Genomic DNA, 12873 nt, shown 5'->3' with positions numbered 1-12873 from the left:
ACCCTTCCTTTGCACGCAGTATATAAGTCGGAACGGCCGGGATCGGCCGACTATATCCTATAGCTGCCATATAACTGATTGATCGGAAATGGTATAACTTTGGGGTTTTTAGAGTTAGAGAGTTCAAATTTGACATGAGAGCTATTTTTATCAAAATATTACGACATGCCAAATTTCATAAGGATCGGCCGACTATATCCTATAGCTGCCATATAACTGAACGATCGGAAATGACCCAACTTTCGTGTTTTTGAAGATAGAAAGCTGGAACTTGGTACAGATTCTATTTTTGGTCAGTTAATCCGATCTACCAAATTTCATAACGATCGGTTGACTATATCTTATAGCTGACATATAACTGAACGATCGGAAATGGTATTTGGTAGAAATATCAACTTTCGTATTTTTGAAGATAGAAACTTGGGACTTTTTTTTAGATTTTTTATTGTAATTAATTGGTTTTATTATGATGTAATAATAAGGATCGGCCAACTATATCCGATGTTTGCGATATATATCCGGTTTTAGCTGCAAGGGTATATCAACTTCGGCTCCGCCCGAAGTTAGCTTTGCTTTCTTGTTTTTCATATACAATCGAAAAATAATTAATTGCTCTACAACGTACAATAGGTTTCAAGGTTGGACTATGCTGGCCTCACTTTCTACCCCTTTTAAAAAATGAGATTTCTATGCAAAGGTGTTGTCTGGACTATATTGCACTGCACTATGCAGCCAACAACCTATATTGTACCCAACAACAATATTAGCCATTGGAATAGTTTGGCATAAAACCATGGGCGTGAGAAAATATGGGCCAACATGATTTTCGGGGACTCCTATGGTAAGTCCAAGTTCCATATCGAATAGTTCGATCTCTTACAGTCTTCGAGGTCCATGCATTCAAAATTGTAGCACGTTTGTATGGGAGTTGATATATAAATATATATATATATATACATATATATCCCTGCGGGCAGCAGTACTCAAGCCACTATATTAGAATTAGAAAGAATTCGAAATTTTCTGAATGAATCATATACCAATGAAATGTAGGGCTCTAATTAGATAATTTTTTTCAAACCATTTTTCAAAAGTCAATAAGTAATGTGAAATGATTGTAATTTACAAAATCGGGCCGAGTGGGCCGGCCGAGTCTACAGACAAAAAATATTTCTCTAAAACCAACCTAATTTAAATAAAATTACTAAATCAACCCAAACAAGAAAGGAAAGCTAACTTCGGGCGGAGCCGAAGTTTATATACCCTTGCAGTTAAAACCGGATATATATCGCAAACATCGGATATAGTTGGCCGATCCTTATCTGAATAGGAATATATAATCCAATTTATTACAATACAAAATCTAAAAAAAGTCCCAAACTTCTATCTTCGAAAATACGAAAGTTGATATTTCTACCAAATACCATTTCCGATCGTTCAGTTATATGGCAGCTATGAGATATAGTCGGCCGATCCTAATGAAATGCGGTAGGTTGGATTAACTGACAAAAAATAGAAAGCTGTATTAAATTCCAGCTTTCTATCTTCAAAAACACGAAAGTTGGGTCATTTCCGATCGTTCAGTTATATGGCAGCTATTGGATATAGTCGGCCGATCCGGGCCGTTCCGACTTATATACTGCGTGCAAAGGAAAGAAGGGTGTGTGCAAAGTTTCAAGACGATAGCTTTAAAACTGAGAGACTAGTTCGCGTAGAAACAGACAGACGGACAGACAGACGGACAGACGGACATGCTCATATCAACTCAGGAGGTGATCCTGATCAAGAATATATATACTTTATAGGGTCGGAGATGTCTCCTTCACTGCGTTGCACACTTTTGACCAAAATTATAATACCCTCTGCAAGGGTATAAAAAGCAAGGAAAGCTACCTTTACAGTTAAGATCGAACATAAATATCAAATATGAAATATATTGAATTACAAATATGAATTTCATGACCGTTATGAAAACTTTATTATAAAATTAAGTTTTTAGAAAAAAAAACGTCCCGAGATTCTATCTTCAAAAATACCAAAGTTGGGATTTTTACCAAATACCCAAATACCATTCCCGATTTCTCATTTATATGGCAGCTATAGGATATAATCGGTCAATCCCTTTGTAACTGGTATGTCGTGCCAAAAATTTTGCTCCAACACCTCTACCTCTAAAAACACCAAAGCTATGAGATTTCCGATCAATCAGTCATGTGGAAGCTATAGGATATAGACAGCCGATCGCTGCCGTTTCGACTTTATACTGCGTCCAAAGGAAATAAGAATGTGTGAAAAGTTCAAGGTCGATAGCTTTAAAACTGAGAGACGTGGAAACACACGGACCGAAATGCTTATATCATTTCAGGAGGTGATCTTGATCAAGAATACCCCATAAAGAGCGACAAGAGCCTATCTTATTGAACATGAAAATAACTCAAAAAAACGCTCTTCTGTAAAATTTTCTTTTTGGTGCTTACGTTGTTTTTGCAAATATATACGTTGTTTTTGCTCGATATATTTTTGATTAGCATCAACAATCGTGTGCGTATACATAAGTAGGCATGTCGTCCATCTGTCTGTATGAACGCGTGGATCGCAGAGACTATAAAAGATGGAAACTCCTTTAAAACCCACAAAGTTTAAATTGCATGTTTCTGTAGCGCCAGTACAGGAGTACACCTAAAAAACAAAATTCAACCAAATCCGCGGATTTTTAGAGGATATGTGGACACTTATACGATTTTCCGATTCCCATACTTCATGGCGAAATGCTTACGCGTGGATAAAAGATAAATGAGAATAAAACTATCCGATTTGGAACATGGGCTCAAGTTTGGGTAAAAATTTTGCAACGCTTAATCCCTCCCCAAAAACTGAAATCTTGAATCTTAATTTATTTTTTAAGGTCCTTACAGTCATTATTTACGGTCCCTGAAATATTCATATTATTCAAATTGAAATATGCCCACTCAAAACTATGTTAATTTCAATTTTACAGAATTTTTACTACTGTTGTATTGTGGCACCACCTATCGGGCATCAAGAAAAAAAGGTTGAAGACCCGACTACGTTCTAAATCATTTTATTGGCGCTTTTTTATTTCCAACAAAAAAAAACAATAAAACAATGTGTTTTTAAAACGGATCGAAAGATTTGGCAACTCTAATCGAACTCAATAATATTGGCCAAAATTTGTGACAACAAGCTATCTTTTTTAACAAGCCGAGAAAATTTTTATTAAAAAAAATGGTGGAAGCTCCCTAATTTAACAGATTTTGCGAAGATTCTATCGAATTTTTAAATTTTATAAACTATAAGAACATAAAAAAAGGCAAAGAAAAATAACAAGGAGTTATTCATAATAGTTAATAACAAGGAGTTAATAACAAGGAGGAGATAATAAAATTCCTGCCTACTTTCCTCAGGATATGAGTTTTCTAAGGATCAGGATAAGGATTTTTAACATATATCGATGTATACTTCGGATATATCCGAAAATATATATAGATAGCTTTAAAGCTCTATATATAGAAAACTCATATCCTGAGGAAAGTAGGCATGAATTTTATTATCTCCTCCTTGTTATTAACTCCTTGTTATTAACTATTATGAATAACTCCTTGTTATTTTTCTTTGCCTTTTTTTATGTTCTTATAGTTTATAAAATTTAAAAATTCGATAGAATCTTCGCAAAATCTGTTAAATTAGGGAGCTTCCACCATTTTTTTTAATAAAAATTTTCTCGGCTTGTTAAAAAAGATAGCTTGTTGTCACAAATTTTGGCCAATATTATTGAGTTCGATTAGAGTTGCCAAATCTTTCGATCCGTTTTAAAAACAATGTAATGGAAATAAAAAAGCGCCAATAAAATGATTTAGAACGTAGTCGGGTCTTCAACCTTTTTTTCTTGATGCCCGATAGGTGGTGCCACAATACATACAACAGTAGTAAAAATTCTGTAAAATTGAAATTAACATAGTTTTGAGTGGGCATATTTCAATTTGAATAATATGAATATTTCAGGGACCGTAAATAATGACTGTAAGGACCGTAAAAAATAAATTAAGATTCAAGATTTCAGTTTTTGGGGAGGGATTAAGCGTTGCAAAATTTTTACCCAAACTTGAGCCCATGTTCCAAATCGGATAGTTTTATTCTCATTTATCTTTTATCCACGCGTAAGCATTTCGCCATGAAGTATGGGAATCGGAAAATCGTATAAGTGTCCACATATCCTCTAAAAATCCGCGGATTTGGTTGAATTTTGTTTTTTAGGTGTACTCCTGTACTGGCGCTACAGAAACATGCAATTTAAACTTTGTGGGTTTTAAAGGAGTTTCCATCTTTTATAGTCTCTGCGATCCACGCGTTCATACAGACAGATGGACGACATGCCTACTTATGTATACGCACACGATTGTTGATGCTAATCAAAAATATATCGAGCAAAAACAACGTATATATTTGCAAAAACAACGTAAGCACCAAAAAGAAAATTTTACAGAAGAGCGTTTTTTTGAGTTATTTTCATGTTCAATAAGATAGGCTCTTGTCGCTCTTTATGGGGTATTCTTGATCAAGATCACCTCCTGAAATGATATAATCATTTCGGTCCGTGTGTTTCCACGTCTCTCAGTTTTAAAGCTATCGACCTTGAACTTTTCACACATTCTTATTTCCTTTGGACGCAGTATAAAGTCGAAACGGCAGCGATCGGCTGTCTATATCCTATAGCTTCCACATGACTGATTGATCGGAAATCTCATAGCTTTGGTGTTTTTAGAGGTAGAGGTGTTGGAGCAAAATTTTTGGCACGACATACCAGTTACAAAGGGATTGACCGATTATATCCTATAGCTGCCATATAAATGAGAAATCGGGAATGGTATTTGGGTATTTGGTAAAAATCCCAACTTTGGTATTTTTGAAGATAGAATCTCGGGACGTTTTTTTTTCTAAAAACTTAATTTTATAATAAAGTTTTCATAACGGTCATGAAATTCATATTTGTAATTCAATATATTTCATATTTGATATTTATGTTCGATCTTAACTGTAAAGGTAGCTTTCCTTGCTTTTTTGGGTTGATTTAGTAATTTTATTTAAATTAGGATGGTTTTAGAGAAATATTTTTTGTCTGTAGACTCGGCCGGCCCACTCGGCCCGATTTTGTAAATTACAATCATTTCACATTACTTATTGACTTTTGAAAAATGGTTTGAAAAAAATTATCTAATTAGAGCCCTACATTTCATTGGTATATGATTCATTCAGAAAATTTCGAATTCTTTCTAATTCTAATATAGTGGCTTGTGTACTGCTGCCCGCAGGGATATATATGTATATATATATATATATTTATATATCAACTCCCATACAAACGTGCTACAATTTTGAATGCATGGACCTCGAAGACTGTAAGAGATCGAACTATTCGATATGGAACTTGGACTTACCATAGGAGTCCCCGAAAATCATGTTGGCCCATATTTTCTCACGCCCATGGTTTTATGCCAAACTATTCCAATGGCTAATATTGTTGTTGGGTACAATATAGGTTGTTGGCTGCATAGTGCAGTGCAATATAGTCCAGACAACACCTTTGCATAGAAATCTCATTTTTTAAAAGGGGTAGAAAGTAATGCCAGCATAGTCCAACCTTGAAACCTATTGTACGTTGTAGAGCAATTAATTATTTTTCGATTGTATATGAAAAACAAGAAAGCAAAGCTAACTTCGGGCGGAGCCGAAGTTGATATACCCTTGCAGCTAAAACCGGATATATATCGCAAACATCGGATATAGTTGGCCGATCCTTATTATTACATCATAATAAAACCAATTAATTACAATAAAAAATCTAAAAAAAATATGTCGTAATATTTTGATAAAAATAGCTCTCATGTCAAATTTGAACTCTCTAACTCTAAAAACCCCAAAGTTATACCATTTCCGATCAATCAGTTGTATGGCAGCTATAGGATATAGTCGGCCGATCCCGGCCGTTCCGACTTATATACTGCGTGCAAAGGAAAGAAGGGTGTGTGCAAAGTTTCAAGTCGATAGCTTTAAAACTGAGAGACTAGTTTGCGTAGAAACAGACAGACGGACAGACGGACATGCTCATATCAACTCAGGAGGTGATCCTGATCAAGAATATATATACTTTATAGGGTCGGAGATGTCTCCTTCACTGCGTTGCACACTTTTGGACAAAATTATAATACCCTCTGCAAGGGTATAATAATGAAAACTGTCAGTTTCAGCCCCTTTTTTGTAATTTTCAGAACCTCAAATTCAACAATTCGGAATTTTTTGCAGTATAGAAGTCAGTGAAGACTCAAGCATCCAATTATTAATTATGGAGAAAGAAATTATGGATTTGTTTAAAAATAAAAATTTTTGCAATATATCAGAAAAAAACAAGAAAGGAAAGCTAACTTCGGGCGGAGCCGAAGTTGATATACCCTTGCAGTTAAAACCGAATATATATCGCAAACATCGTATACAGTTGGCCGATCCTTATGAGAATATCATAATAAAACCAATTGACTAAAATAAAAAATCTAAAAAAAAGTCCCAAGCTTCTATCTTCAAATATGCGAAAGTTGATATTTCTACCAAATGCTATTTCCGATCTTTCAGTTATATGGCAGCTATAGGATATAGTCGGCCGATCCTAATTCCTAATAAAATTCCTGCCTACTTTCCTCAGGATATGAGTTTTCTAAGGATTAGGATAAGGATTTTTAACATATATCGATGTATACTTCGGATATATCCGACCCAATATATTCTTGCGCGCTAAGGCCTGCGGTTCGCCGCCTTTTTTACTGTCGTCCATTTATCTGCAAGGTTATATCAACTTCTGCTCCACCCGAAGTTATCTTTCCTTTCTTGACTAATATATTTTTTTAAAAATCCATCCTAATCTAATATTTATCCTTTAAACAGATTATTTGACGGAATGCCAAGGACACTGCCAGAGGGGAAAGAGTTAGACAAATACCCCGACTATATACTGTACGTATTCCAAAATAACAATTACCATTACAATAATTTTACAAAATGGCCAATATTTTTTTTTTAATACCAATATATTTAATTCCGTTTTTACTCTTCTCCGTCAACAATGTATGATATTTAAAAACCCTTATGTATGGAACTGTTATGTAAGTTATGTAACTGTGAAAAATTATACATTATGTCTTTTAAGTCTTTCAATAGTGTGCTTATGATTTATTTGATCAATAATAATTGCTTCTTGCATTTTTTAGATCTGGATCGCTTCATTCGACAAACTTCGTTGTCCGATGACAAAGCTCTAATACCCTACATCTTTAGTAGCCTTAACTCCATAAATCCAAAATACTCATATATCGAAATACTAATATTAAGTATTATGTACTATGAAAAGACGTCTCTTTTATTTAAGTAATTGTTTTAATTTTTGAAATTCATTGTGAATAATTAGGAGGAAAAACGCATTGAAATACCAAGCAATATCTTTTTCAATAATACAAACTACTTATAGCTGCCTAATCTTGAAAATAGTCAAACTGGACTTAAATTTCTCAGAACTCAGTAAAATGACAACGGTTGAATGGCTTTACAAGCTTATTAAAAGAGCTATGTATAAATAAAGTAATAAAAGTGCCATAATGAAATCCTTCAAGGGTATTGGAATATGATACATGATATGAGCAATCAGAATCATGTCGGCTAAGGTGAAATGATCCTTTAAACGAGTTTGTGTTCATTTGAAGCCTCACTCCGAAAAAGTATCTGCAAATCAATAACTTGGTGCTGTTCCAAATAATTGCTTTTAGAGTGGCGGCACCTTTAGTTCTCGGCAAAGTCAAAAATAAAAAAATTATTTTCAACGATTGTGGTTTTCTTACCTCTGCCACTGCCAGAGCCAGATCCAGAGCCACAGCCAAAACCTAAGCCGAAGCTGAAGCCACAGTCACTTATGGGTAAAAAAATCGTGTAGTATGTATTAGAAAAAGTGACCAAATAGCCCCATTCGTCATCTCCATCAGCGTCCATAGAAATAAGAGATTCTGTTCCTAACAAACTGCCCACAAGGTGGATCGCTTATTGGATGCCGACGTCGAGGAGGGTTGTCATCGTCAATTAGTTTTCTCACCGCAAGTATAACAATATATTTTATTTTTCGTTGGTCCCTGCAGTTGTGCTTTAAGCCTTGGCCACTGAGGATTTAGCATTTTTCAACAGAAAGGGCCAAACAGCAGCCAATATTGGTTGTTTCGTATTGAAAAATTTCCTAATTGGGTCCAAATTCCAATCTATCAATGAATACAGCTGAAGTTAACAATACCCTCGTTGGTATCCTCGTTTGCTTCTTTGGCTGGGGATCTGCTTAGTTTTTATGTTTCCTTTTTTTAGCGACCAAATGTGCGATTTGATAAAAACGAACCAAAGCCGCCGCAGATGCAATCCCAAAGTTTCAATCGAATTTCTAAAAAAAAAATGTTGTCCGTTTATTTTTAAACGAAGAAAAATTTTTGAACTAAAATCTCGACAGACCAAGTTTTTCCTCTGGTTTGGACGAGTGATAAAAACTTAAGTGAAAATGTCCCCCAAAGTAACCATCCATTAGGTGTGTTTAATAAAAAAAAAGACACTTTTAAAAAATGTCTGTTTCATACTTTTAAATTTTCACCCTCAATTTCGTCCCCTTTGAACAAACCTTGCAAGGTATAACGGATGTCAGTTTTAATATTTCGCAGGGTTTTTAAATAAATAAACTTTGGTTTCGTATGGTTTGGCTTGAGAACTGTGCAAACAGTAGCTCTAGTAAAGGCAGAGGAAGCAAGTCCTTTAAATAAAAGTAAATAAAAACATGAAACAAATATTACATGTTTAAATAAAAATCATGTCCTTAAAATCTGGAATAATAGGCTAGGCTTTACATATAGGGACAAGCACAGAAACTTGAATGATATTTTTCAATGCATAAGAATTCAAAAGCCTGCGAAATACGCATGGTTTTTGATTTAGCTATTTTAAATGATTATTATTACATTCTCGAGGACCTGACATTATCTAAATTTGTGTTATTGAGCTGAATAAGCCCACAGGGCAGTACAAACTGTTGGAAACAAAGCGGGGTTGGGCCAGGATAATCACGCCACAGCACCATGTCGAAGATTTTCCAGGGGACAGCTAGGGTTAGGGGACTGAGGAGCCTCTTCCTTTGGAACTTTAGTTGCAGGCCCAGATCCGCCGAACTGCAGACGTTTGATTTGTTTTATAAATTTATCTACCTGAGCACCAGCCATCGTCAATCGTCCATCGACGTGGCTGCTTGTGTTGATGTTTGCACTGGATCCCCAAGGAGCAGCAACATAATGGCCACCGAACGCCAAAGCTGCTACCACCCCGCCTTTTCAGCCAGGCCAGATTCAATTTTTTCAGCTTTCAGTGTTTCGTTGGAATTCCTGCCGCTTTAAAGCCAGTCCAAGTCGGAGTCAGTGCCTGCATAATACACAGAGAAAAGGGTTTCTTAAAAAAAAAAGTATGTATTTAACGTACAAATCCAGATATGAAAGATTCGACTGAATTTGAAACTTAATAATGTTGGGTGTCGAAATATATTTATCTTTATGGTTTTTACTTTAAAATTAATACTTAATATTTTTCTATAATACCTATTTAACATTAAAACTTATTTAAAACTTATGCTTATATTAACACTTAAAACACAATTTAAAGCTTAAAAAATATCGGTGCCCAGTTTTTCTAAAATGATCGTAAAAGTATTCAGATCAAAAGGTGTCATTCAGGATGGAACCTTTCTCGGTGACTCGATATATGCCAAATTAAATTATTTAATGTTTAATTTTTTTTTTTGTGCAAGTTCTTTGGGGCTTATCATTTGCTATCTTTTCAAGGGGCACTGCGGACAACGCGACTCAACGTTTGCAGCATCCAATTGCTAAGCTGCCTTCAAAATCAAGAGTCCCGGCCTGAGCTGTCCCTGTCTTCCCTTTTCGCTGCTGCAGGTATTTCGTTAGGCTTTGTAGATTGGTTGCTTTTGCGTAGGACTCATGTAGCTGCTTTGATGCGGATGGTGTAAGTCAACGCCATTGTTGTAGTTACCTCTGTTGCTGCTGCTGCCACTGACGCTGCAGGAATGGCTACCTGAACGTTAGTAAGGGAGCCGATGCGAATGGGTAACATTTCTGCATTTATTCGGCTGGTCCTGAAGCTTGTTATTCCGTAGTCTTGCCGTTCCTCATTGAATTGTACTGGTATGATGAAGATTTAGTTCGGGTTCTTTTACAGGAACGTTGAAAGAATCGAGTGAGGAAGTAGTATCGACTGTATGTATACCTGGTACTCAAGAAGCTTTTGTTCAGATAAGTATTTCTTATATTTAGATTTTTTTTTAATCCCTATTCTAAATAAAATAAAAATAACAATCAAGGAGTTTTCAAAATTGGAATAATACTATAATCCTTAGAGTTTGAAGTTATTCAATACAAATTTCAAACTACATATGTGCAGAATGCTGTATTCCTCTTTAATTTGATATTATTGAGGGATTTGGTAAGTGGACGGTGTTTATGATTTGTTCGCAGACAAACGATGTAGAATAAACTATCGAAACTAGTTCATAGGGTACTTTGCAGTATTTTCAGCAATACAGATAGTATATAGTACATTCTACAAATGGTCGTTGACGAGCGGATCGGTGTCCCCGTCCAAGACAGGATGTGAGTCCCCGTCGAGTACTCCATGTGTGTTTTTATTTTTTCTAACAATTGACAGCGGCTCAGCATATTATGCGTTTGACAGCAGCAAGCGGCAGTATTTGCCGTCTCCCGAGCATCGTACACCGAACATGGATACTCGAGGCAGCGCGAACAAACGCCAAGACCTGGGTCAGAAGCCGCCATTTCTTTTGCAATGCGCCTGTGCGCAAAAACGTGAACTTGTGCGAGTGTGTGTCGTGGTGTGGTGCGGCGAGGCGGAGAATGGAGGCCGGAGGATGGCATTGCTATGGAAGCCCGGGAGTGAACCGTGTATTGGTTGTCGTTACTGCCGCTGGCCTAACCACTGTCAGCGTCACACAGCATCAACGGCCTCAGCAACCATTGTTTGCCCTACCATGCAGACTTGAGCGTCAGAAGTGCAGATGGAGTGGTACGGGTACAGATACAGATGCAGATACAAAAACTCGGACCAGTCTCATTCCAACCCACTCCATGTTTTTCGGAATTCGCAGGCCATATACGATATGCGATTGAGTTCAGGTTGGAGACAAAGCGCTGCTTTACTTTTCTGTTTTCTGGCCAGTCGTTATGATTTTCAGTATTACTCCTTTGTTTTGGGCAAATCTTTGTTTGCTTGGCTGCGGACTGAATTTATTTTCTCCAGTTGAGAATGTTTTATTCATATCTTTCAATGTTTGAATTGGCATATAATGTAAATGTTTAAATTTGGCCAGAACTCTTCTGGACCTGCCATCCCATGCCAACCCACAGTAGGGAAAACCTTTCCATGGCATTACAATTTGCCATAAACAAATAGTGTACGAACACCGTACACATGCTAATGCATACATGGGTCTAAATCGATATTCCGATCCATAGGAGTTCGTTGACCTCGTTGACTGTAGCACGATGCCAGTATCTAGTCGGTTGCCCCCACCCCCGATTTGGCGGTCTAACTATTCAATTTTACCATTGCAGTTCGGAGACAGCGCCCGAGCCTGAGACTTATGCTCTTGAAAAATTCAAGTGGTAATTACTCGTTTCGCCACACACTCGCACATTGCCACGGAGATGGGCTCGGACAGAGCATGTATGTATGTATATAGTACATTCATTACTCTTCCAACGAGGCCTAATGGCTCAAGGTCACAGGCATGCGCATATCTTCACTAAACGTGTTCAAAATTAATTAAAACCAGCAATCGGCCTAGAAATTGACTGAAAATTAAACTGCAACTCAAGCAAGCTAAGCGGTGCTCTGTTGATGATGACGGCATTCGCCAAATTCGCAACAATGACAAAACCTACGTCTAGTGAAAATTGGGGTGTCCAAAGTGAAGCATCGACAACTTTCACTTTCACCTTTGCGGATTAATCTTCATGTTACGAACAAAAAAATAAGAACTAACGAAAAAGAAAAGTTTATTTCTGATGCCAAACGCTTCTTCAACTAATTGTTATTACTTCAGCTCCAGTATGAAAATCTGAGCTCCTATTGAATAGTTACAAAGGCCGGAAATTTTCATTTTTTTTACTCCACGCATAATTTAGACTGCTCCATAACCTTTAGGCTCCACTGAACCTAAGTGCAGAACAAACATACAAAGGTTCCGTCACCCGCAGTTTCCGCGGTACACCTAAGAGATGAAATTGATCAAATTTTGTCATGTATTGAGGCCGTGTAATTGCGTTGACCATCATAGTTCATATGTCTCATATGCATGCATACCACCTCAAATAAAACAAGAAAGGAAAGCTAACTTCGGGCGGGGCCGAAGTTGATATACCCTTGCAGTTAAGATTTTCCAAGCTGCAATTTTCTATTTATTTGTCTAATATTATTCATATTTTTCCTTCCTTCGTATATATTGTGTTTATTAGTGCTTATAACCTATAACAATCGTAAATTAAAGATAGACAGTATGTTTTTCGTTCTACAACATTTTTTAAAAGTCCATACATTTCTTATCCCTTTTTTATACTCGATATTAGTAGAGTACAAAGGTATGTTGTAGATGTAACTCCGACCCCATAAAGTATATACATTCTTGATCAGCATCAACAGCCGAGTCGATATAGCCATGTTCGTCTGTGAGTATGTATGAACGCGTGGATCTCACAGACTATAAGA

The sequence above is a fragment of the Drosophila bipectinata genome, chromosome 2R (assembly GCF_030179905.1).
Source record: "Drosophila bipectinata strain 14024-0381.07 chromosome 2R, DbipHiC1v2, whole genome shotgun sequence".
NCBI lineage: Eukaryota > Metazoa > Arthropoda > Insecta > Diptera > Drosophilidae > Drosophila > Drosophila bipectinata.
The sequence above is the reverse complement of the archived record's forward strand: the minus strand, read 5'-3'. Positions refer to the sequence as shown.